The sequence below is a fragment of the Lichenostomus cassidix genome, chromosome 5 (genome assembly GCF_008360975.1).
Source record: "Lichenostomus cassidix isolate B80296 chromosome 5, HeHo_3.0, whole genome shotgun sequence".
Taxonomy (NCBI): Eukaryota; Metazoa; Chordata; class Aves; order Passeriformes; family Meliphagidae; genus Lichenostomus; species Lichenostomus cassidix.
The window spans coordinates 44,355,069-44,378,492 of record NC_139486.1 but is presented as its reverse complement, the minus strand read 5'-3'; the positions used below and the strand labels follow the sequence as shown (position 1 = coordinate 44,378,492).

Sequence of the window (23,424 nt, the reverse complement as noted above, 5' to 3'; positions counted from 1 at the left end):
GCTATTTTTCAAGTCAGCATTTAGCCGTTTTTGCTAGCTAATATAACATTTCCTCTCCCTTCCCCCAGTCTGAGGATTTGGCAAAATTGCTCCTTCGGCAAATCCCACTGCAAATGCTGAACTTTTGCCAGTTAGACAGGGAAAGTCTTGACTAAAAATAAACCATGTTTCAGAAAATAGATCTCCTTCCAGTACAATGAAGTAGTGGGTAATACATGCAAGCAGATCTGCCAGGAAAACACAGCCTCCAGATTTGCATAAGAATATCATCAAGCTCAATAGACAGCCGCAACTCCTTTGACTTATCCCATCTTAACAAAAAATCAAGGAGGGAGGGACGGGAAGGAGAAGGGTAGGGTTGAGGGTGCTGAGATAAATCAACTTTCCACCTGTGGTAGCAGGAACAGGAGTGCCACCACCACCAATTGCCTGCATTCCCAGTGAACCAAGTTGGTCATAACCCATACAGGAGGGAGAGGATGGCACAGCATTGTCACACATGGTCATCACAGAAGGTGAAAGTTTGTTATGGGAAATTTGTTGCAATTCAGGCATGAGAAAAGAATGACCTGGGATTTTGCCACCTGAGTCACCAGGAGTCTGGGACACTGACTCAGTGCTGGCTCCCCTGACTCAGACACACCTGCATCAGCCTGCTAGCAAATGGAGGCAGTCCTACCTTTGCTGTTCCCCTTCTTATTGTCATTCTCCCTGTGAGAAGAGACCTTTTACACTAGAAAATTTATTGAAGAAAATAAAAGTATAAGGAGAAGACTGGCACAGGAAGCACAGGCAGTGCTCTACTAACCAGCTCTGCTTTCAGCTCCAAAGTGGAGGGCAAGTCTGCTTGCATGCTGTGATAAATCCCAGGAAATAGAGGAGAACTAGGTGGAAACAGCTCCACCCTGACTCCTACACCTCCAGCACATCTGCGGCACCACCCAGACAGTCCCGGATGAACCAGGTTTTCAAGAAAGATCTCTTTCCATTATGAATCCATTTCACAGTTTAGGGATCAAGAAAGCTTTATGCAGCAAGTTATGTTTATATCCTTATACATTCAAACAGGCCATTCAGTCAAGCTAAATGCAAGGCAATGCTATTTTGATGAGATCCATCAGGAACGAACATTTGCAGAAGGAGGTTCTTTTGCTACGTAAGGTCCTAGGGCAAGCTGAAGGTTCGAGCTCAGCATGTCAGGCCAATCCCTCCTCGTCCATTAACACTTCCACAGCAGGATCATCCAGCGCTTTTCTGACCTCCCCCGAAAAACCACAGATGGCAAAATATTCCACTCCAATTCCAGTGGTTGCACACACACAACTTGGATCAGCTGGGAACACAATTCCAGGTAACACAATTGTAGACTGCAACCCAGCCCTGTATTTTCCCCTCCTCGAAGTAATGCAGAAATTGAAATTGAGGTGCAAGCAGACCTGCTGGTAGCACAGCGAGGTGCATCACTGAAAGCGTGTTTGGCACCTCAGGGACTTCAACCAACTCAGGCAATGCACTTATAGCGTCAAACAGTTGCAAAGAGCACAGACTAGATTTTTCATTTGAGCACTGATGCCTTAAAGCAATAACAAACCAAATAACTCAGGCAAAAGGATGCACAGGCCAGTGCAGGGGAAGCATTACTCCACTGCTCCTGAGAGCAATCAGTGGCAGACCAGAGCAGTAATTATCCAGGGAGGAATAAGCTGCTACAGGCTGTTCTTGCCATACATTAAGAAAACAACAGCAGATTTGTTCGTGGTTGGATACCAACAGGCCCACAGCTCCCTCCCCGCTCAGGACGCAGGCGGGCGCACACTGTGGGGGAGCTGTCAAAGGCCAGCTGAGCAGGAGGGCACAGCAGCCGCCTGCGCAGCTGCAAGCTCGGCTGGGATTCCCCAGCTGGTACTCTGGGAAGAAAAAGGCAGTGCCTGTGTTAGCAAGGAGCATGGCCTCCCAGGAGCTGCTCTGCAGCGATGCTGTTTTCCAGTGCTCTCCTCAGAAGGCTGTCAGCAAGGTTAAATGCAAACCTTATCTTCTGACTGGGTGTTTTCACTAAACCTCTGGATGGAAAAAATAACTCCTCACTGCAGAGCAGTCTGCACCACAGGATCCATTCTACAAACATCAGGCAAACCCTGCACATGTTTCACCCTTGGCCACATACAGCCCTTCTTCTGCTCATCAGCAGCATGATAAACATACCTGTTCAGAGCATCACCTTCTCCTGTACCACTGACAAGCAGCCAGAACACGATTCCCATTGGCATACAGGAACTGGCAAATCCTATAAGCATTGGAGAGAATAGTAATTAGTAACATTAATAAGAGCTGGCTGGTGAGAGGGAAGGATGCCAAAACAAAACAATCTCACAAGAATTGGGAGGGTGTAAGATCCCTGCCCTGAACACACTCCTGTCTAGCACAGCAGAGGTACGTGGCATGAGGCTGTCAGCAGACTTCTCCAAAATCACAGAAGGAAGCCAAAGTAAAAGGCAAGATGATGCGTCCCAAACCAAGGCTGTTCATCCAGCAAAGCCTCCTCAACAGCCAGTGCACTGAAGACCACATCTAAGTGCAGGGGCAGAAAAGAGGCTGTTAAGTGAGATGGAAGGGGTCAAGGGATCACCTGCACAACATCCCTTCTGCTCTCCCTGACATGCTGCTGAACATCTGCTCCACAGCACCTGTACAATTTCTTCTAGTTTGCAGAGGAGGCCCCACATGATGTCAGAGCCAGGCTGCTTCCATTTTTTCATCATCATTGTTATTATTGATTCATCATTATCGTTGTGTAATACAAATAGCTTTGTATTTTTCACTGATTGCTATATAAAACTTTTGTACCTTAGTCACACAAAACACATTTAGCCAGCACTGAGCAGGAGCTGTGACAGAAGTCACCTCTGAGGGCTGCAAAATCACCTCACTTTGGGCATTTGAAGTGCCTGCTGCATGCCAAAGAAAAGATAGCAGAAATGTTTTACTGGAAACAATTCTAAGCAGCCATAAGAAGATGTTTTTCTGATGATACAACTGAAGCAAAGGTCACCATATCTAACACAATTTTACTTTTCCCATCCTGTTCACGCAATTGTTTGGGGATAGGAAGGAACATGGTGGATGAGGGACCATCCCCAAACACACTGTTACATAGACGGGATCATGAAACTGAGGGAGGTAAGGAAACAGGGTGAGATAACTTCTCTAGTCAAAACACCAAACCAGCAAGAGGAAGGTACAAAATCAGCCTGACAACGTCTAACGTACTTCCTGCCAACTGGACCTCATCATGTATTGTGAGCAAACTTACTCATGCAGCACATTGGTTTACCTTGGACTGAGAGAAAGGGACTTGCTTGCTTTCCCCAGCCTCTGCAGGTGAATCAGAGACCTCAGTCATTGCCAGCTGTATTTAAAGGACTGAGAAAAAGTGTAATCCATTAGTGGTTCCCCCCACTCATTCTCCCCTTTCTCCTTTCCCATTACGGAAGAGCTGAAGGCATTTCTAAGGATGAAAACAATGCTGAAGGCCACAAGATCACAGCACAGACCTTGAACTCCAGCCTCAATCACAAATTTTCCATCACTCTGTTGCTCTACATTAGCCAAAACACAAGAGTTATTTAATCCTGTTATGTACCTCCAGGAGGGTCTTCTAGTATTATTCTGAAGTCAGTAAATTAACACTCTTGAGCTGTTCTACAAGGACAGAAACAACAGGACAAATCCAACCTGGCCAATAATCTTCATCCACAACTTATATACAAAGGTATGGAAAGCAAGGAAATTCATACCTTAACTTCCCACGGCTTTAAACTGAAGGGAGGCTGCTTTAGTTTGCAGGACTTCATCTGCACTGGTATTGACCCAAGCCTGCACCAGGGGCTCAGCACATGGGGAGTATCAACACAGCTGCTATGCAAACCACCTTTTCTCCCTTCTTCCTCCAGTTCCTTTTCCTTTAACTTTCTCAACCCAATTCCTACCCTTAGACAATGTTGCAGAAACACCATTGGCAAAGTTCAAAAGTCCTTGCCTCCCAGTACTGCCAAGCAAGGCAAAAAGAGACGCCTGAAGTTTCCCTAAGTGCTGCTGGATTTAATCAAAGCCATGTGAAGGTGGCCTGGCCTGCCTTCCCAAAGCAACTGCAGCTCTCAGACAAAGTATTTTGTCCCACAGCAGACAAATATACTGGAAATACAGCTGAGTGCCAGGGAATCAGACTGCCCAGCCTCCCCCTTGGTTCCCAAACTTCCTTCTTGTAGGGCCCAGCAGAGTCACTTGTCCCAGGGCTGCTCCTCCCCAAGACACGGCCAGGCTCCAAGCAATGCAGAGCATGGATGACACACTCATGACAGCTAAACTCCTTCCTGCTGCTCCAACTTGTCCATCAAAATATGCATTTCTCAGTGTCACCGCCCCAGCAGACCCTCTCTGTCCTTGGCTGAGACAAGATGACTCATTGCTTGTTGCAGGCTGAAGTAGTGCTGCAGAAACACGATAACCTTTTATTTCATCCTAATGCAGCAAACAAAGATTCACCAGAGTTTACAAACAGGTTATGAAGCAAGGCAGCAGACGACTGAGTGATACCAGGTGACTACAAAGGGAGAAGGAAACATCTCCAGATCAGGAATGAAGGACACAAGAAAAATGATGGGGCAGAGAAATAGGACAGTTCTGTATAGCAGGAATGACAGGAAGTCCCCCACACCAGAAGTAGTAAAAAGAGAAGGGTGGCATTGGCCAAAAGAGCAGGCACATGACCTTGGAGGACCTACTAGACCCCAAGCCTGATCGTGCAGCTTTGCTAATGTTCCTGTCACAAGCAGATGCTCACCATAAAAGAAACCCTACTTTGAAGCCCAAATATGGAGATGGGGTGTTTCCTGACAGCTTTGAGAAATAATCACGTTTTCTTTAAGAGGCTTATGCTAATTTTCTCCCCCGTCCTGTGATGATCTTCCAACATCAGCAATTTCCAGCTCAGACAAACATCTCTGGCACGCCTAAAACCAACATCAAGACCAATGCACTGCTTTTAGGAGGAAGACGCACAACCCCCTTCGACACAAGTACATGTGATTAACTCCTCAGACTTCACCAGGAGAGGGCTGCCACAGCCATTCCCAGTCACCAGGCCCTGAAAAGTCATCCTCAAGGTGATAACATACTTGCAACAACCATCGAACACAATGTCTTTTCAGCCTGAGATGGGTCAGATAAAGGTTTATAACAAGTCAGGAAGACAGACCCACCCCCAGTCTTATGGCTAGAGGACAGCAGAGTTTGTCCCTTCCAGAGAGGCACTAACACATCAGACCCTGATCTGCATCATATTTAAGCAGAGAAATCAAAGAAACGCATAGTGATTTGCGTTGGAAGGGACCTTTTAAAGATCATACAGTCCAACCCCCTGCCCTTAAACTAGAACAGGTAGCTCAAAGCCCCGTTCAACCTGTCCTTGAATGCTTCCAAAGATGGGGCATCCACAGCTTCTGGGGGCAACCTGTTCCAGTGCCTCACAACTCTCATCATAGAAAACTTCTCCCTTATATTCAATCTAATATTCTCCTTGATACATTCAGCAGAAAGTTTTACTTAAAAGCCATGCTCAAAGTCCTCCCAGAGGGAAATCTCCCCTGGGTTAACTGGGAAGCCAAACTCTTGTAGCATGTACATGAAGCCATCAGTCAGCAGTGCCCCTCAGAGAACTCTACCAACATGTAGTCTCCTAGAAATATTAACAAACTTGGCAATCCTGACCACTCTTTAACATGGAAGGAAACTGCAGTAGAAGCAGGATGTGCTCTACCAGGGGCTACACAGCTGCCCTTCAGCAAGCCATGCCACTCCCACATGCTCATCTGATCCAAAACTACCCTCTGCTGCCAAAACAGACAATCCTGCCTTTTCCCTCCTCCCACTTCTACATATCCCAGTCATCTCTACACTTGGACGTAGCAACCATTATTTGCTTGATCCAACTGGTAACCATCCCAGAAATAAGAAATAAGAACCAGAAATAAGAAAATACAGGGGAAGGATTTCTGGCAGGACAACAGCCTGAGATCAGCTAAAGCTAATGAGAAGCACGACCTCAGAAAGATGGCACAGTGGTACATCTGGAAACATGGATGAAGCTTCAACCCACCATATCTTTGTCTTTGCACAGGGGTAAGTCATGTAAAATCAATTTAACAGCTCCATTCACTGCTGAGCATGCTCAGTCACCCACTTTTCTAAAGTCCCATCCAAAACAGCCTGGTGATTTGCTCTCTGATGTCTCCACATGAGGCTGATGCACCCAAAGAGCAACACGCCACAGCTATGCAAGTATTGCAGCTTATAAAGGAACAGTGGTAAAACAAAATTCCTCCAAGAGCTTTGGGGATTTTTTTTTTGGGGGGAGGTTGTGTTTTGTCATAGCTGAACAGTGTTCTCAAATGGTTTCCCGGAGCAGAGGAGCAAGGACAAGCATATGCAAAGGATCTAGCAAAAGCTCTTAAGCAAGGCAGACAGCAGGAAGCTGAAAATAAATACGCAAAGCCCCTTGCTGCACCAAAGTTCAAATCCATCTGGATATTTCTAAGGCTGTCACGGCAGCCCATAGAGGGGATTTTCCAATTCCTTGCAGGAAAACCCTGGAAAATTATGATGGAAAAGTAGAAGCACAGGCTCAAACTCTATGCCAGATGTTCATCTCGACATGTGACCACCTTCAACAGCACCAGAAGTGCGGAGGGAGGAGCACAACACAGCCCTGCGTGGTCCCCACAGGCTGGCTTGTCCCCAGCACAGGGAAGCCTGAGCCCCCTCCATCCCCATCCTGCTTCTCTGGCACAGGTGTGGACAGAGGGGATGCAGCAGACACAGCTCAGGGTATGGGAGGAGCTGCCAGCACAAGCCTTCAGATCCCAGCCAGTCACCTCACCTCCAAAACCAGTGAGAGGCACAGTCCCCATCTAAAAAGTACATGCCACAAAGCTGCACTGAGTGGAGGGAGCCGACCCATCAGCTTGCCCAGAGGTCCTGTCTGAGCATCCCAGCAGAGCTCCCCACCACTAGCTCCTTACAGAGGGGAAGGAGGCAGAGCTAATCCTGCCTTATTTTTCTGAGTTACACAGCATTAGTCACACAGACTCCTGCCCCAGGGCCCCCAGGCAAGCCTTGCCTTCGATGGCTGCTGCGTGCTCCTACTGAAACCACCAACTCCACCAGCTCTCAACAGGAACAGACAAGCACAGTTCAAAAACTCACAGTAGAGCCACCTTTAAAAGCTGCTCCTCCACTTAACACAACTGTTTTTTTCCCCCACCAGAAAAAGCACAAAGTTACTCAAATTGAGTTTCCATAGCATTAAAATCAATTAACCAGCTACACATCTCCAACTGACCTGTTTCCCAGTTTTCATGATAACTGTTACCATGCAGACCACATGCACACCTCCAAAATATCCCAAAGCATCCTTAAGAAAATCATGGACTTCATAATAAAGCTCAAGCTTTCACCTCTGCAGAAATTCATCTTAGTTAAAAAAAAATAAACCACAACAGATCAATTCAGGTCGATTTTTGCTGAGAAGAGCTTCAGAAGTCAGCTGCAGTATGGTGTAACTACAGAGGTGATGTGAGGCAGGACACAAGACTCATCACATCACACATCCAACGTTCATGCTGGGGACCTTCCAGTTGCCTGCATGCCTCCTGTCAGCAGCAGGGACTTGGGGCAGAGCACAGCTCCTTGGCTTGCAGGGAAAAGCAGCTCACTGCACTCACCAAGACACCAGTGACCACTGCTAACAGATGGAAGCAATGCCCATACCTGTTTCCAAGTAGAGACAAGCTGCCAAAGCAATCAAGCAAGCCCAGCCCCTTGGCTGCACCTCCACAGAGGTCTCCTGGCCTGTGCTACGCATCTGCTTTCACCACCAGCTTTGCAGCACCAGCAGGAATCGCTCTACAACACAATTTTGCAAGCAGATGCCTGCAGTGGGAGCAGCCTCCAGTGCACAGGCTCTTTGCTCATTTTAATACAATTTCTTGAAATAAAACAAGAACAGTTAAATTCATTCTCTCTCAGCTCCAGCAGGACACTGGCTAACCCAATCTTTCCATTTCAGTCTGCCACTTCCAGCAGTCAGAGAATATGAAGTAGAAGCATTGTTTGAGCCACAAACTAAAGACGAGGGATGCACTTCCCAGCAGCAATTACCCCTCCTGCCAAGCCTCTCGGGGGATGGACATCTCTGTCCATTCAGCTGTCCCCAAGCCAGATCCAGCACCCTGCCAGTCACCACTCTTGAGAGATGTGCAGTCTTCCAAGGACTGGTCTGCTTGGATATGCTGCAGGAAGAGCTCACTGGAGATCCAGCTGGCATCCATGCCCAAGGCAGGAAAGCAGGAAAAGGAAAAGATCCCTGTAAAATCCAGACCAAAATCTTGAAAACCTCTTTCCTTGGATACACAGGAAGCTGACAACAGTCCACTGCCAAAGAGGGGCAGAGACACCTCCTGCCCCTTCTCCCTGCTGTTCCCTCCATGCTGCTGGAGGGAAAAGCTCTGGCTGCCATGGAGCCTCTGCCTGCCATCAGACTGAGTGTGGCACATCAGAGGGCAAGATGACAATGATTTCCATCCAGACCTGTGGATGTTAAAAGCATGGCGAAGGCAATTCTGCAGGAAGAAAAAACTCCCTGAGTTCTCACGAGTCTGTAAAGGGCGAGAATAGCTGAAGGGATTTATAGACCAAGGCTGAGAGCGCACTCACATTTGCTGAGCTGAGTCCACCCCTTTTATTGACACATGTATGGTGCAATTTTTTCCACAGAAACTGGATTACAGCACACTACTTTAGGAGGTGACTAATCACATTTTAAACACATCAACTGGAAACAAGTTCAGCCCCTTCAGAGGTTAAAGTCTTGTGAAGTTTATTGATTCTCTCAGCTAGATGTTACAAATAATCCCTATTCACTCCAAACTCAACTTCAAATTCCACCTGCTGTACCTCATGGCATCTTTCTCTCACAGCATGGGAGACCCTGAGCAGACTCCAACCAGATCTCTTTATCACACAGAGGTATCAAAGCACAGCCATCAGGTCACCCCTGCTGAGCCTGCTGTGGGATTTACACCATGAGCTCAAGGCAGGCGGAAGGACAACACATTAGGCTCTGCTCAGCCTCCAGACATTTAGAGCATCTTCCGGAGGCCAAGTGATGGTCATACCAACCCTTTATCCAAGGGAGCCGAGTGGCAGGAATCTGCCCACCATAGCTACTGGTGGGCTATAGCCTGGTCAGCTTTGCAGCAAACCTGATGGGAATGCAGCCGTGGCTTAAAAATACTTCAGTAAAGAAAAAATCCAGTGCCGGGCCACCTAGACTGTGGCAGCAACAAGCTGGCTCATCTGTGCACCCAGAGCACAAGAGCCATCAAACAAATCAATGCCTTGCAGGTCAGACAAAGGCTTCCTGGTAAAATTAATGCAGCAAGTCAGGAAGAAAAGCGAATAGTGAGGCTTCGAAACAATTTCAGTGACTTTATCTGCTTAGCATCATAAGCAGCAGCAATAGCACAGGTAACACTTTTTACCCACTTTGTTACCACCAGAGGAATGAACACATTACATCCTTCCTGGTAAGTCCCTCCAATCAGGTATCAACACACTCATGATCACTTTTGACTGATGGAACTGAAGAGGGAGGAAAGAGAGATACTGTAAGAACAAGACACCACAGAGACTTTCAAGAAACTGAATTTCTAGGTAAGCAGGTCATTTTCCACCTGCTCCTTCATCTACTCTGTACTGAAATGTTTCACAAGACACACAATTCACTATCAGTACAACTTTGCTCCACTCAAGCCCAAATCAGATGTCAGATCTTTAAAAGAACAAAAGGAGACGCTCAAAAGTTTTAACTTGGAACGAGAAAACCACACTAAAACTTAACAAAAACTCGTGTAGTCAGCTATGATGCAAACAGGAGAAACTTTTAAAAAACAGTAACTACAGTAGCTCAGACTGATATCTGTATCCCCCCAACATCCTGCCACAGTGGTGGCGAGTGGCAGATGTGGCTCTTGCACACATGACCTCCACTGATTAATGAACAAAACTGAAGGCAAGGAGGGGCAGGAGATTTACAAACTCAAGACAATCTGCTTTTGATCCTGATTTCTGGTGAGTGAATTGGCCCACAGCATGGGTATGAAGAAGGCAGGCATGTCTGCACAGCTGCTGCAAAGAGAAGTAAGAGATTCAAGAGCAGGCTGCAGGCTTAGGATGGCTGTCCCAGCTGCTGCTAGGCCACCAGCAAATCATGCACCTCACTTTGCTAAATCAGCCACTCTCCCCCACACCTTTTACAGCAGAGGAGGCACCAGCAAGCTGCTCAGTACCCCAACAAACAAGCATTTTGAGCAAGCTGGCTTTAATTCTGCTGTCAGGATGCCAGCAGGAACCTGAGTCCTAACTAAAGAGAGCATATGTATACTGATAGATACTCAAGCAAAGCTGGAGTGATGGAGGCACACGAAAGGTTGAGAATCCCCAGCACCTGCTTCCTCTTCATGGACCTTTTTTCCTCCCACCTTGGACTGATGACAAGCAGTTTCCCACAAGGAAAATCCTCCACTGAGCTCCAAAAGATGAGCAAGTGATTGGTTTGCTTGAATTTTGGGGTACCACAGCACTGGGGTTCACTGGCACTGTGAGCTCCTACCCTGCTGGACCTAACAGCTCAGCTGCAGCCTGCAGCACTGGAAGCTCCTCTGCAGAAAGCTGAATGGTGCTGGCTCCTGTGTTTGACTTCCAGGATCCAAGCCACAAGGAGAGCTAAAAATATCCCAATTAACTATTCCTTTTCAGCACAAGACTTGATGATGGTGCTACACTGGTATTATACAACTGCAAACAGGAAGATGTGATCTGCAAATCAGACTAAGAAAAGTGAGAAATCAGGAAAAAAACTATTTCAGAAAGAAATCAAACCGAGAAAACAGCTGGCCAGGACATTAAGCTCAGAATTGAAGCATGGACTACATCACCAAAAATGTAGAGATATACAAAATACACGGGGTATACAGTTTCTGTTCTGCATTGATTATACACAGAGAGCTCATTCTTGCTATAGCACATGCAAGCTGTCTCCTGGATCAGCTGGTTGCTTAGCATGGTGCCATCCCACACGGCAGGAGTTGAGCAGGAAACTTTTATTCCTGGTAACACCCTTTGCAAAGGGACAGCTATGCTCTGGAGCTAAGGACTTCCTCACATGCAGATTTAGCAGCAAATTTTTTATCACTGCCCAGTCTTTGCAGTGACATGCAGACTTTAAACATCATCTGTGGGTAATACTGGAGTACATTACTCACAGCAGTGCACCCGGGAGAACCAGCAAATCCTCTCCGTTTGAGCTGGAGCATCAGCTTTACCCTGGAATTACATTTATCTCCCTGGCACTGGGCTCTCATTAATGGAATTACCAGGCAGGCTGCTTCAGACTTAACACTTGAGAGAGGCGGGCTGGGATGGCTCCGCTCCAGCCTCAGCCCGCAAAGCCGGCACTGTTTCTCCATCCTCCAGCGAGCTGACGCCCGAACGAGCCCGACCCCGTGACGAGAGCCAGGGAAACAAAAGGAACAACCCCGAACTGTCCAGGGCAATCAATATCTTTCTAGGAACATCCAGGCTTCTTGCCAGCTTTCTTCCAACCCCGATTTAGCTCTTCTGCAGTGCAGAGGGGGATGACACGCGCAGGAGCAACCCGGCGGGATGCGGAGCCGGTAAGCGTGGCCGGCGGCACTCGAGCAGACACTTGGGGAGACAATTCTACACCGGTCCCTCTACAAATACCTCACCCTGAGGGTGTCAAAGCAAACCCATAGCTACGGAGAGCACCCACCCACCTCGAAAAACACAGCAAACACTCCAGTCTGAATGCTTGCTTCAGAAATACCCACTCCTACTTCGAACGGGAAGGTATACGGTAGCAAACCAGCCGAGAATGCTACCCTGAGCATGCAACATTGTCTTCCACATTCTAGAAATTTGCCTTCCACCACACAGCCGCTCTTGCACTGCCATGCTGAGCAATCTGCAGGGCGGCATGAACCAGCCACTTAAGCACCCCTGCACTACCCAGTAAAATGGACTGGGAGGTCCCAGGCTGCCAAAAGCCAAAGGGGATGCAGCAAGCAACCCTACCACAAAGCTGCACTGACAGCTCTGCAACTTCGGCATCTGTAGGGGCTGTTCTTCACACAGAGCAGCTGCAGGTTTCTTTAGGTGGTATATTTCCAGTCACCTGCAAGGGGACTTCTCTAATCTCAGCATGGAGGGAGCACGAGAAAACAGAGATCCACCAAAGCCTGAAAAAAGCCTGTACAATGCTGAGCTATGGAGACTCAGGAGTGCAGCTCTGCCAGAGCAAGTGGAAGATAGAAAGGGGAAAGCAAGGACAAAGCTTATTTGCAGAGCATAGACATGTCCTTCAAATAGCCTGAGCTATGGGAGCTGAACTACTCTCCCCTGTAATTAAAATGAAGGAGAGGAAAGCACAGGAATTACTCCAGCATGACTGTGAAGGACTGAGAAGCTTTGAGTTTCAAAGTCCACCTTAGCACACATTCTTTGGTGTGATTTTAATTCTAAAGAAAAGAAGAAAAGAGGTTTTGCTGTGGGAAAAGCTGCCATACAACCCTGTTTTTAAACCAAACAAGGCACAAATGAGAGGGGGCTGTGGTTGGGGTTGATGAAGCAAGGCTGAGGACAGGCCTCTCTTCCCCCCTGCCCCTGCATTTGCTCTGCCAGGAGCTCCCAGCAACACAACGATTCAGAGGCAGACTGCCCCGTGACAGGAAAAACACATGTAACACCCAGGCGGTGAAACCTCACATTTGAGAGCATCTATGCAAAACACAGCCTGAAACATATTTTCCAGCTCCACAGAGTCAGCTTGCTACTCTGCAAAGCCGAGCTGGTGAAACGCTATAGTGTGTATTGAGGGTGAGATTTGTCAGTAGGAGATACTCTCAACCATCTCCTTGTTTTCTCCATATCAGAAAAAAGAAAAAAAGAAAAAAGAAAAAAAAAAGAGAAGTCTAGGGTAAGATTATGGAATTCTGCAGCTCACAGTGATGTAAAAGAGACAGGAGAACATGAGACAAAAAAAAAAGTTATATGAGTGCAATGCTCTCCAGCATGGCACCTAGAGGAACAGCCTAGCTAAGAAAACTATTTTCTTTTCAAAAAACCCGATAAGGGTAAGGAGCCATCAGAATTATGAGTCAAGCTCCAAGATAAGAAATCATACTGCTGGATGGGTGCGGCTGCCTGCTTGTTTGGTCGCTGTCAGGGTTTTTTTTAAAGATAAACATGTCTTTCAGAACATGCTTGTTGGCCAATCTTCTCTCTGATGAAAAAAACAAAACAAGAAGGAAGCTCACAACCGTGAAAACGGTAAATGAAAGACAGGAGAGTTTCTGAAGAGCTCTCAGGTCATGCTTCACAGGCCCTTAAAAGTAAGATGTAACATGTCAAAAAGAACAAAAGAAGAGTTAATCTAAAATTCCAACTATTTCAATAAAATATCATTCAAAGAAGATATTAAGCAAACTCTGCAAGAAGCAGACCCCATTCACAGAGCCCAAAACCTGTCAAGTGAAATAAATAAGTAATGTTTTACACCTATTTAATTTGCAAAGTTTTTGATATATAGGAGGATTTAATCAGAAATTCATAGTCTGGAGGAGGATAGCTCAGCAAATGCATCCAAAAAAAGTAACTTGTATATCAGAGGGAGAACTAAGGCAAAGCCCTTAGGAAGGGTGTAAAATTGAACAGAGAATGGTTTTGAATATAACAGAATGATGGCTTAAACACAGCCACGGTAGAAGTAGAAAAGTACTGCAGGAAAGCAAAGTGTAAAGCACCCAGGAACTCGAGTGAACAAAAGCCACAGCAAAGCCCATCACTTTCACCAAATTCCCTGCTGGCTCAGTGAATTGTAGTGACTTGGTGACTGAGCTCACTGCCTGCAGCCCCACCAGCTCAGCCCAGGACTCCGCTGCTCGCCAAACAAGGTGTTAAGCAGCCACCACCGAGGTTATACAACAAGGTCATCTTGTAATCCCCTAAGTTCAGAAAGTATTTTGCACTAGCCATCAATGCTTTTTGGTTTCTGTCTTGTCTTATTTGAGAACATCACAGGGGAAGAAAAGTGACTGAGCACAAGGCAAGCCATTTACCAGAATGACAGGTTTTTACTAAGTCCTGGGTATCACTGCTGCTGAACACAGCTTTAATTAAACATGGCAAGCCCCTCAATAGCTTTGTCTTCCTCAGCATAGCACTTGCAGAGAAAAGGCCCAATGCTTTCACCTGCTTTGCTATGCACCCCTTGACTGAGGGCATCCCCTTTTCCTGCATCCAAAATGGGGCACCAAAACCCCGTCTGGTCAAGGCAGCTCCCCAGCAGACTCCAGCACATGCCCTCATCTGCCATTTCGACAGGCACCTGAAGTACCCTGCTCCAGAGCCAGCATCTCCTTCCTTGTCCAGCAGGGAGATTGTTGCCTTTAACTCTACTCCATCTGGAGCACAAGAGCAAAACGGAACCATTTATTGCGGCAAAAGACCTCACGATTCACCACGGTGCCAGATTTCGCTTCTTTGGGTGTTGTTTTCAGAGGAGACATTACAAAGCAAGGCGGGGAGAACCAACTGCCCGCAGCAGGTTTGCTCATGCAGGCACTCGGGCATCCCCAGCTGCCCCAGCCATGCAGGGACCCAGCCCGGATGTCCCAGCAGGGCTGGCAGCAGGCATCTGGGGGCTGCCCGGGCTGCTCAGCCGGTCCGAGTGTCACGCCGAGCCCCGCGGAGCGCAGGGGGTGCTGCGGGCTCTGCGCCCCGAGGGCCGTGAGGGGCTGCGGGAAGGCGCAGCCGCCCCAGCAGTAACCGGGCTCGTCCGGGCAGCTGCTGCGCCCTTCATCAGCTGGGGGGCCTCGATATTTTGGGCGGGGGTTTATTGTTTGGTTGTTTCGTTCTGTTCTGACCTCGATGCAGCCCCGCCGCGACTCAGAGGAGCAGCCCAGGCCGCTGGCAGAGCCTCTGCCGGGTGCTCAGCCCCTGCTCTGAGCCTCCACACACACACCGCCCCACACACAGCGCTCCGCATCCTGCCCCCCGGCACACAGCCCTCTGCAGCGCCCCACCGTTCCCGTTCCCGTTCCCGTTCCCATCTCCTCCCCATTCCCGCCCCATTCCCGTTCCCACTCCCGTTCCCGTTCCCGCTCCCGCTCCCGCCCGTTCCCGTTCCCGCTCCAGGTCTCACCGCGGGGCGCATCCTCCTCTCCCGGCGCGCGCCCAGCCCGGCCCGCCGCCGAGCCCCGGCCGACGCGCTCCCGCGCAGGCGCACTAGCAGCCCCGTCCGGGACGTGGAACCGCCGGCGGCGCGCGGCGTCTCGCGAGAAGTGAATATGGCTGCGCCGGGAAGCGTTTGCTACAGGGTGGGGAATTAGCTCAAATGGTAGAGCGCTCGCTTAGCATGCGAGAGGTAGCGGGATCGATGCCCGCATTCTCCAGCGACGTTTTCCTGCTTTAACATGCTACGCTGTAGCCCTTTCTTTTGTAAACCAGAGCATTTCTGGCTTTTCTTTTTGAAATTCCTTACATTCTTTCTTAGTTCCTTAACATTCCTAAAGATCACAGAATTACACACGATAGGCCGAGTTGGAAGCATCCCACAAGGATCATCGAGTCTGACTCTCAGCCTTGCACAAGACACCCCTCAGAGTCACACCAAGTGCCTGAGAGCATTGTCCAACTCTTCCTGAACTCTGTCAGGCTTGTGCTGTGACCACTTCCCCAGTGTGTTCCCCAGTGTTCCAGTGCCCAACCACCCTCTGGGTAAAGAACCTTCTTCCAATATCCAACCTAAACCTCCCCTGACACAACTTCAGGCCATTCCCTTGGGTCTTATCACTGTCACCACAGAGAAGACATCAGTGCCTCCCCTCCTCTTCCCCTCATGAGGAGGTTGTAACTGCAACTGTAACTGCACCTCGGTCCCTCAGTCTCCTCCAGGCTGAGCAGACCAAGTGATCTCAGCTGCTCATGGTATGGCTACACAGATATATTTGCCTATCCCACGCTTAAGGCAGGCAGAACATTCTCTGTGTATTCCTGGCACTGCGAGAGGGTCTTGTGTTTCCTTATTGAGCACTGGATGAGGCCACAACAGCGAGTAGCACACACTGCATCCAGTTCTTCCCACACAGCTCTGGTCCCAGCCCTCTCTTTCTCATCTCACCAAAGAGGCGGAAAGCTTTTAGAGATCCCTTCTCCAGGGGGCCTCTGGTAGAGCCAAAACACTCGTTTGTCTTCAGTAAATTTGAGAAGGAATCAAAACACCTCAAGGAGTCATTGATGTAGGTGCCATTTAGTAAAAGAAAGGTCAAGACTTTGCTCTGTGAATTTAACCAGTTGCAAAGTTCAGGCAAATACTCAAATGCTTCACATTCTGCTCCTATTCTACTGCAACAAGCCACAAGGAATAACCAAATGCTTTAAAAAAAAAAAAAAAAGAGAGAGTAGTAGTTTTTAAAAACTGAAGGTGTATCATGAAAGAACTGAACCGCACAGGATTACACTTAGCTGGCATTTCTATCCCAGCCACAAACTGAATTGGGAATCAAAGGGGGAAAAAAATTTGAGCACTTTTCTCAGTTACATGCATGAGGAAATGACATTTCTGGCAAATTTCAAAGAATGAAATTCAGCTTTCAAGCTGCTCACAGGCCCCAACCTACACCTGAGGAGACTGCAAAATATCCCACCCCCAAACCTTTGCAGTGAATTAATTCTGATAGTCCAAGGAAGAACTGGATTGAGGAGAGAATGCAGTGGCCTTTTTAGGGCACAAGTCTTATGGGGAGTGGCTGAGGGAACTGGAGTTGTTTAGCCTGGAGAAAAGGAAGCTCAGGAGAGACCCTATCACTGTCTACAGCTACCTGAAAGGAGTTTTAGTGAAGTGAGGGGATCTCTTCTCACAGGTAACAAGTTACAGGATGGGAGGAAATAGCCTCAAGTTGTGTCATAGGATGTTTAGATTGGATATTAGGAAAAAATTCTTCTCTGAAAGGATGGTCAGGCATTCGAGCAGGCTTCCTGGGTAAGTGCTGGAATCACCATCCCTGGAAGTGTTCAAAAGGCACGTGGATGTGGCACTTTGGGCTATGGTTTAGCGATGAACACAGTGGGGCTGGACTAACGGACAGACACAATGATTTTGAGGTCTTTTCCAACCTTTGTGACTCTAGGATGCAAAGTGATTTTTTTAGCACAAATACCCACCCATGAACTCTCAAGGATACTCTCATGGAGGCTAGAGAGAGATGTCTCTACTGGCAGGACATCTACCATTCCTTTCCACAAAAGGCAACGGTAACATGCAAATTGAAACCTGAAAAACAGACGAGTGTGTGGTTGCTGGGGTTCTTTTAGCTTCAAGATTTCATTCTTGTCTTTTAAAGCTGATTTAAACTCATGCCTCTGAGTCCTGTACAAACTCATGAAATAACCTGCTGTCCCTACAGTGATCTTCAAAACTTCAGCAAATTATTCAAGTCTTCCTAGGCAGCAGGATTTAACAGGAAAGTGAAATCCATTGCAGTCTCCTATTTCATCAGCTGCTACACAGCTGGCATGAAGAGATTGTGTTGTGAAATGCATTTGTGTCTCTGGTCCGGCCCTCTCACTATCCCCTCTGGCTATGGCGCCATCTCAACCCTCAACCCCTGCAATATCTTGGTGACCACGAGCAACTTCGGGATGATGGAGAAAACCCGAGGACCATGTCTGGTCAAACTTATGCTGCATCGCCCTCTGCAGACAGGCAGGCAAAGACTGCCACGGGCTGAGGCAGAAGATAAAAATCAGTGAGAAAAATTCCTCTGACAGTACTTTTTCTGCAGGTGCGTTACCTGATGAACATATCTGGAAAGCTCCGTTTTCTTGGGGCTCCAATTTCGCTGGACCCACGGTGTAAGACTGTATCCACAGGGATAAAATATTACACATATACTGACAGCACTATTTCATTATAATGCTCCCCACTCCCCCCAAAACAAAACCAGTGCAAAATGGAGAGAACAGCTTTTCTTTTACAAGAACAAGGCGACCACATCAGAACAGCAAGAATTTCCTCCCTAATGGTTTTCTTGTGGGAATCTATAATGAGCTGCCACAGTATGGAACATCCATATGTGTGTGTGCACGCATGCAAGGGTGAGTAGTTGCCTGTATTTGCTGAAAAACCCAAACCTCATTCAGCCACCTCGCTACCAGCTTGCTACCAGCATCTGTTTATTGACCTCCTTTTATTTTCTTTTAGCTCCTGAGGCATCAGTTAAGCCACAGCGTCAGGTTCTCCACTCCAGCTCCACAGATATTTTGGTTCCCAGTGCTTAATCAGCCCGCTGGCTCTTCAGGAATGAGCTAAATTTTGCATTTCCTCACTCGACAAAGCCTTAGTCAAGTTCGCAAACAAACTCAAGGAACAAATGGCTTCCAGCAATGGATCAAGTAGGATATAAACAAATCACTCCGTGCAACAAATGGAGCCAGGCATATGCTTACAGCTCGCTGTTTTGATCTCTACAGCTGAATTTATGGAATGAATTTTCTGGTAAGGACCACATAGTCAAATTAGAAAAAGATCTATCACTACTCTAAGAAGTTTATTGTCTTTAATTACAATTAAATATATGCACAGAGGCATCATGAGAGTAGAGAGGCCAGAACAAAAAACTGCTAGAAGGGGAAAAGGCAAAGTTTTCAGCTTACACTAATGGCCTTAATTTAAGTATTCTTTTTAAAGTTTGCTCTAGGGTTATGTGTGTAAATTTAGTTTTAAAATAAAGTCATCTTAAATACAGAGACACATCTCAACTTACTCAGATCCCAGGACACAAGACCTACACTTTATGTGTTCATGCCAGCTGTGCCCAAAGGCAGGAGGGGCAAGATGTGCATCACCATGCTCTCCTTCCCTGCCACAAAGACCAAAAGAGGGAGAGGATCTGAAAATATATGAGATAAATTTGAATGAACACAGAAAGAAGAATGGGAAACTGTGATAAAGAAGGAAACAAGGCCAAATGTCACTGTCAGACTCCTCAAAGAATCTTCAAGGAATCAACCCGAGTCTGCACAAATAACCAAATGGATATACCTTCAATGTCAGGAGTCTTCCACTGTTTCTGTGGCAAGACATACACAGGTGTTTCTCACTGGTGTTTGCTGTTGGCTTTCTCAGCCCCACTTTCCATCATTTCCTCTGGACTGGTGTGGATTTCCATGAGTAGGACAGCCTGGTCCTGCTTGCCAGGGAAAGGGCAACAGCTTTTTCCCAAGATGCCTTTTATTGTCCCCACAGTGAGGGCAGCCAAGGGGATGACAGGGAGATAGAAGCACATAACCTTTTGGCACAGCTATTTGGTCTGTGCATCTAATATTTCACCAGCACAGATCAGAGTGTATTGGGTGTTTTGCCCAGGGCAGGATGTTTACAGAAGGTACATGTGCCATGAACCTCTCTGAAACCTCTAACAAACACCAGACTTTGTCCTTTAGAGACTCCTGCCAGGCAGCATCCTAGCAAGCATCAAAGCCAGGAGCTCGGGCCATCCCCAAGCTCTTGCCCGTGGTTCAACAGGTTTCAGGTCAGACCCAGAAGCACAAGGACTGTTGTAGCAAACATTATGTCTGGATGACCCTGTTTTTCCTGAGAGGAAATGGGGAAGAGGTGCGCTCTCTGGCTTTCAACTCTCTTCTGGTCAATGAGGAAGGTAGGTTTTAGCTCACTGAGCTCTCCTGGTGATTGGTTCCTGTCTCCTCCAGAAGAAGGATAATAAAAGCAGCTGGGGGAAAAACGTCTAGTGTTTCTCCTGTGTCTCAACAAAGGCTCTGCTTCCCAGGCTTCACCACCATCATCTCTGTCAGCATCTGCAGCTGCAGGAGGGATAAGCAAATCTGGCCTTCTGCTTCTGGATCATTTGCAGGCTATTGAAACATTAATACATCTTCACACCGTTGAGGATGGGGGAAAAAATACCAAAACAGGTTACTTCAACCCACAATTATGGTGCAATGCAGCTTGAGTGATGGCAGGGTTTTCCTCAAGGGGGGGAAGAGCCAGTGGGGATGTGAGAGGAGGAGGTGTAGGAGTGGGGTCCATGCTTGCTGCTGAGGGGCAGTTTTAGGGAGACGTGACTAAAGCTGTTCCCAAGGGACCCTTCCAGGCAGTATGAGCATTCAGCTTGTGCAGAAGCAGGGGGCAGCCTGTGCCCTAGCCCCTGCTGGGAGGTGGGATGGATAACCCCAGGTGAGGTGACAGGTAGGTAGTAATGTGCTCAGCATCACTACTAGGCCTGGCAGGACAGGGCTTGCCTGGAAAGCGGAGAAGCTACACAGACTCCACCATCTCTATCCACACTTTAACACTGTGGTGGCCTAATTTTCAGATGGATCCTTCAGTGGCAACTACTCCCTTGCTCTGGGCTAAACCACGGCGAGTGCAAGAAGTTAAAGCCGCCTCTGTCATCATCGGGGTTTTTGTGACATTTGCCAGGCACAATCGTGTACACGGTGCTTGCTCCGCAAGGCCCTGAAGAGCTGCCACGGGAGGAAAAAAAGCCGTCAGAGCCCAAAAGTGCTTCCCTCCCTCTAGCAGGCACCATGTGTACGACAGCAGAGGTTGCGTGGTAACGGCAGCAGGAAGGCGCCAGCTCTGCCCCCCTCGCTCCCCGCACAGCACCGACAACAGCAAGGTACGTATCAGCGGCAAAACCACGCTCTGAAACTCCCGAAACTTTGCCTTCTGCTTTCCGGGGTGGAGCACGGAACCATTTTGAAGCCGTGCTTTGTAGGGAACAGCTGGTCGTGCTTAGTTGAACTGTTGTGTGAGCCAGGGGTGTGGAAAGAGGGTGTTTGTAGGAAAAAAAATCTAGGGAAGATGCTGAGATTTTGGTGAGGGGTGAGAGAGGAAGAGAGGCAAGTCGGGATGTTGCTTAGTGCCTCTCGGAACTTCAAAACCTTTCTTTGTTCTGTCTTGTGAAAATCTGAATGGGCTTTTACTGGAGCTGAAACTACTGGGAAACAATAGGGAGGGAGGCAGGGAGTAGCCGGCAGGCGGAGGAGGAAGCGAGCCAAGGGATGACGAATGCTTTCCAGCCCTGACCAAGCGCTGCCACCCTCGCCCTGCGCGGGACGGATGTGAGGGACAGCCATGGTCACTGGGGGCGGCTGGGGGCAGTGGCGCGGGGACAGCCCCAGAGGGCAACAGGCCTGGCAGCAGCACAAGCCCGAGGCGCCCATCCTCCATCGCTGTCACAGCTTCGTTCCGGGCAGCTCAGAGAGGCCTTTGTGCCGGCGAGGTGCAGCTCTCTGCTCAACGTGTTACGCCAATGAGGGACACAAATACGAGAGAAGACGTGTCACGGACAGGACTGGTGACAACGATGGAGAGCAGGGACATCCCATGCCCTCCGAGCTGGCCCCTGTGCACAGCTCTCTGGCAAGCTGGAAGTCAGGGAGACCACTGAGAGTATTTTTGTTGTTTCCAGTTCAAACAATTCCCAGTTCCGAGCTCCCTGGGGAAGTCCTGTCTTCCCTGGCCAAAACCTTGCCATGGTGTCTCTGCCCTGGGTGACCTGGAGGCATTCCCACTTTGCTCCAGGTCTGGCAAGCGGCCGAGGTTGCCCTCCCAGCCGGTTGGGACACTCCCTCCTGTTACGTTCGATACTCCCACCCTTTGTGCGTCCCCTCATTACAGGGATTTCTCTTTCTCTTGTTTCCTGTGTATCCCAGTGCTCCTGCTCAGCAGGGAAGAGTGGGGAAATCAGAGTGGATGGGGGGAAAAGGGCAACAGAAAGGAAAGGGAGGAAAAGAGGAGGAAAATAGAGATGTTTGTGAGAAGATGAAAAAGAAGACATAGGGTAAGAGGAAGGATAGCATAAAAAAGGAGGGCAGATGGGAAAGGAACAAAAGAGAGAATGGTGAAAGAAGGCAGGAGGAGGAAAAGGAGAGGAAGGAAGGAAGGAAGGAAGGAAGGAAGGAAGGAAGGAAGGAAGGAAGGAAGGAAGGAAGGAAGGAAGGAAGGAAGGAAGGAAGGAAGGAAGGAAGGAAGGAAGGAAGGAAGGAAGGAAGGAAGGAAGGAAGGAAGGAAGGAAGGAAGGAAGGAAGGAAGGAGAAAAAAGGGAAGAAACAGAGGGAAGGGGGAAGCACATGAAAGAGAGAGGAAAGTAGAAGGTGAAAAGGGAAAAAAGAAGGAAGTGAGGAAAACACAGGAAAAAAAGGAAGGAAGAATATATGAAGGAAACAGTTAAAGGAGAGTGGAGGGGGAAAGCCAGAAAAGAGGGGAAAGGGGGAAAGAAGGCAAGAAAAGAAGGGGAGAAGGAAGGAGGGAGAAGTCAGGAAAAAAGAAAGGGAAAGACGAGAAGTGGGAAGGAGCAGGGAAAGGGCGTAAAATGTCAGAGAGGGCAGGGAAGAAAAGGAGATGGGAGAAAACGGAGGAAAAAGAGGAAAAGGTGGAAGAAGGGGAAAAAGGGGAGGAGGGACAGCTCCTGCTCCTCCCCGCCGCGATACGAGGCGGAGCCGGGCCGGAGCCGGCGGCGGCTGCGTGGTGGCGGCGCGGCGGTAGGAGCTGGGCAGCCGGGCCGGGCCGGGGCGGAGGGAGCAGGGAGGGAAGGCAGGAAGCCTGGGAGGGAAAAGCGCTGCCGGCAGTGCGGGAGGCGGCGGGGCTGTGAGCACCGGGGCGCGGGGAATCGCGCAGGGGCGGCAGCGGTGGTGGCTGTGCCCGGGGCAGGACCGGGCCGCTGCTCGGGACTCCGAACGGGATTCCCCCTCGGTTCGCAGGAAGGTGCAGAACTCGGAGCTCGGGGGAGAACCCTTTCTCGATCCGGGAGAGGTAAAAGGGGAAAGGGTTGTGACTCTGGGGTCCGGCTGCGACTGTCCGCTCGCTGGCTCCGATCCCCATGAAGCCGGGACACGTGGGGCTGTGGTGCCATCCCACGGAGGCCGTGGGCCGGGATTCCCGGCAGCGCTCGCGTTGGGAAGGGAAGGGCAGAGGCCGTGAGCTCCCGATCCCGCTGGCGCCGTGTCCCGGTCCCGGCGCGGTTCCCGAGCGCCGCCCCGCTCCGGCGCGTCCCCTCCCCACGTGGGTCCGCGTTTGTTGTGGGTGTAGCTGACGGCAGCGCGGCTGCCGAGCTGGCCTCGGGCAAAAGCGCCTTTGGGATCCCCGCGATGTTAGGGCGGCAGGAGGGGACTGGGATGAAGGAAGGCGGTGGCTGACTGCAGCTCACATTCCGATGGGATGGCTCAGGAATTATTTCTTTTACAAATGCTCCGTAGTCTGAGTCA

The 23,424-nt window shown here is 48.9% G+C and overlaps 1 protein-coding gene and 1 non-coding gene across 3 annotated transcripts in view; one reads left to right on the top strand and one right to left on the bottom strand.

Moving 5' to 3' along the window:
• The window catches only part of LOC146436495 (uncharacterized), a 74,406-nt gene extending 58,958 nt beyond the window's left edge, over positions 1–15,448 (bottom strand). The window contains exons 1-2 of one of the 2 annotated variants that reach the window (XM_085062730.1): positions 15,338–15,448; positions 2,203–2,284 (exon numbers count right to left, since the gene is read on the bottom strand). The gene's annotated coding sequence lies outside the window, so the exon portion shown is untranslated. The remainder of the gene's footprint in view (positions 1–2,202; positions 2,285–15,337) is intronic. The other variant, XM_085062731.1, reaches the window with a different exon arrangement.
• A 66-nt stretch (positions 15,449–15,514) lies between these two features.
• On the top strand, positions 15,515–15,587 carry TRNAA-AGC (transfer RNA alanine (anticodon AGC)). Its single transcript has one exon. It is a non-coding gene; the product is annotated as a tRNA-Ala (tRNA).
• Positions 15,588–23,424: the final 7,837 nt, after the last annotated feature.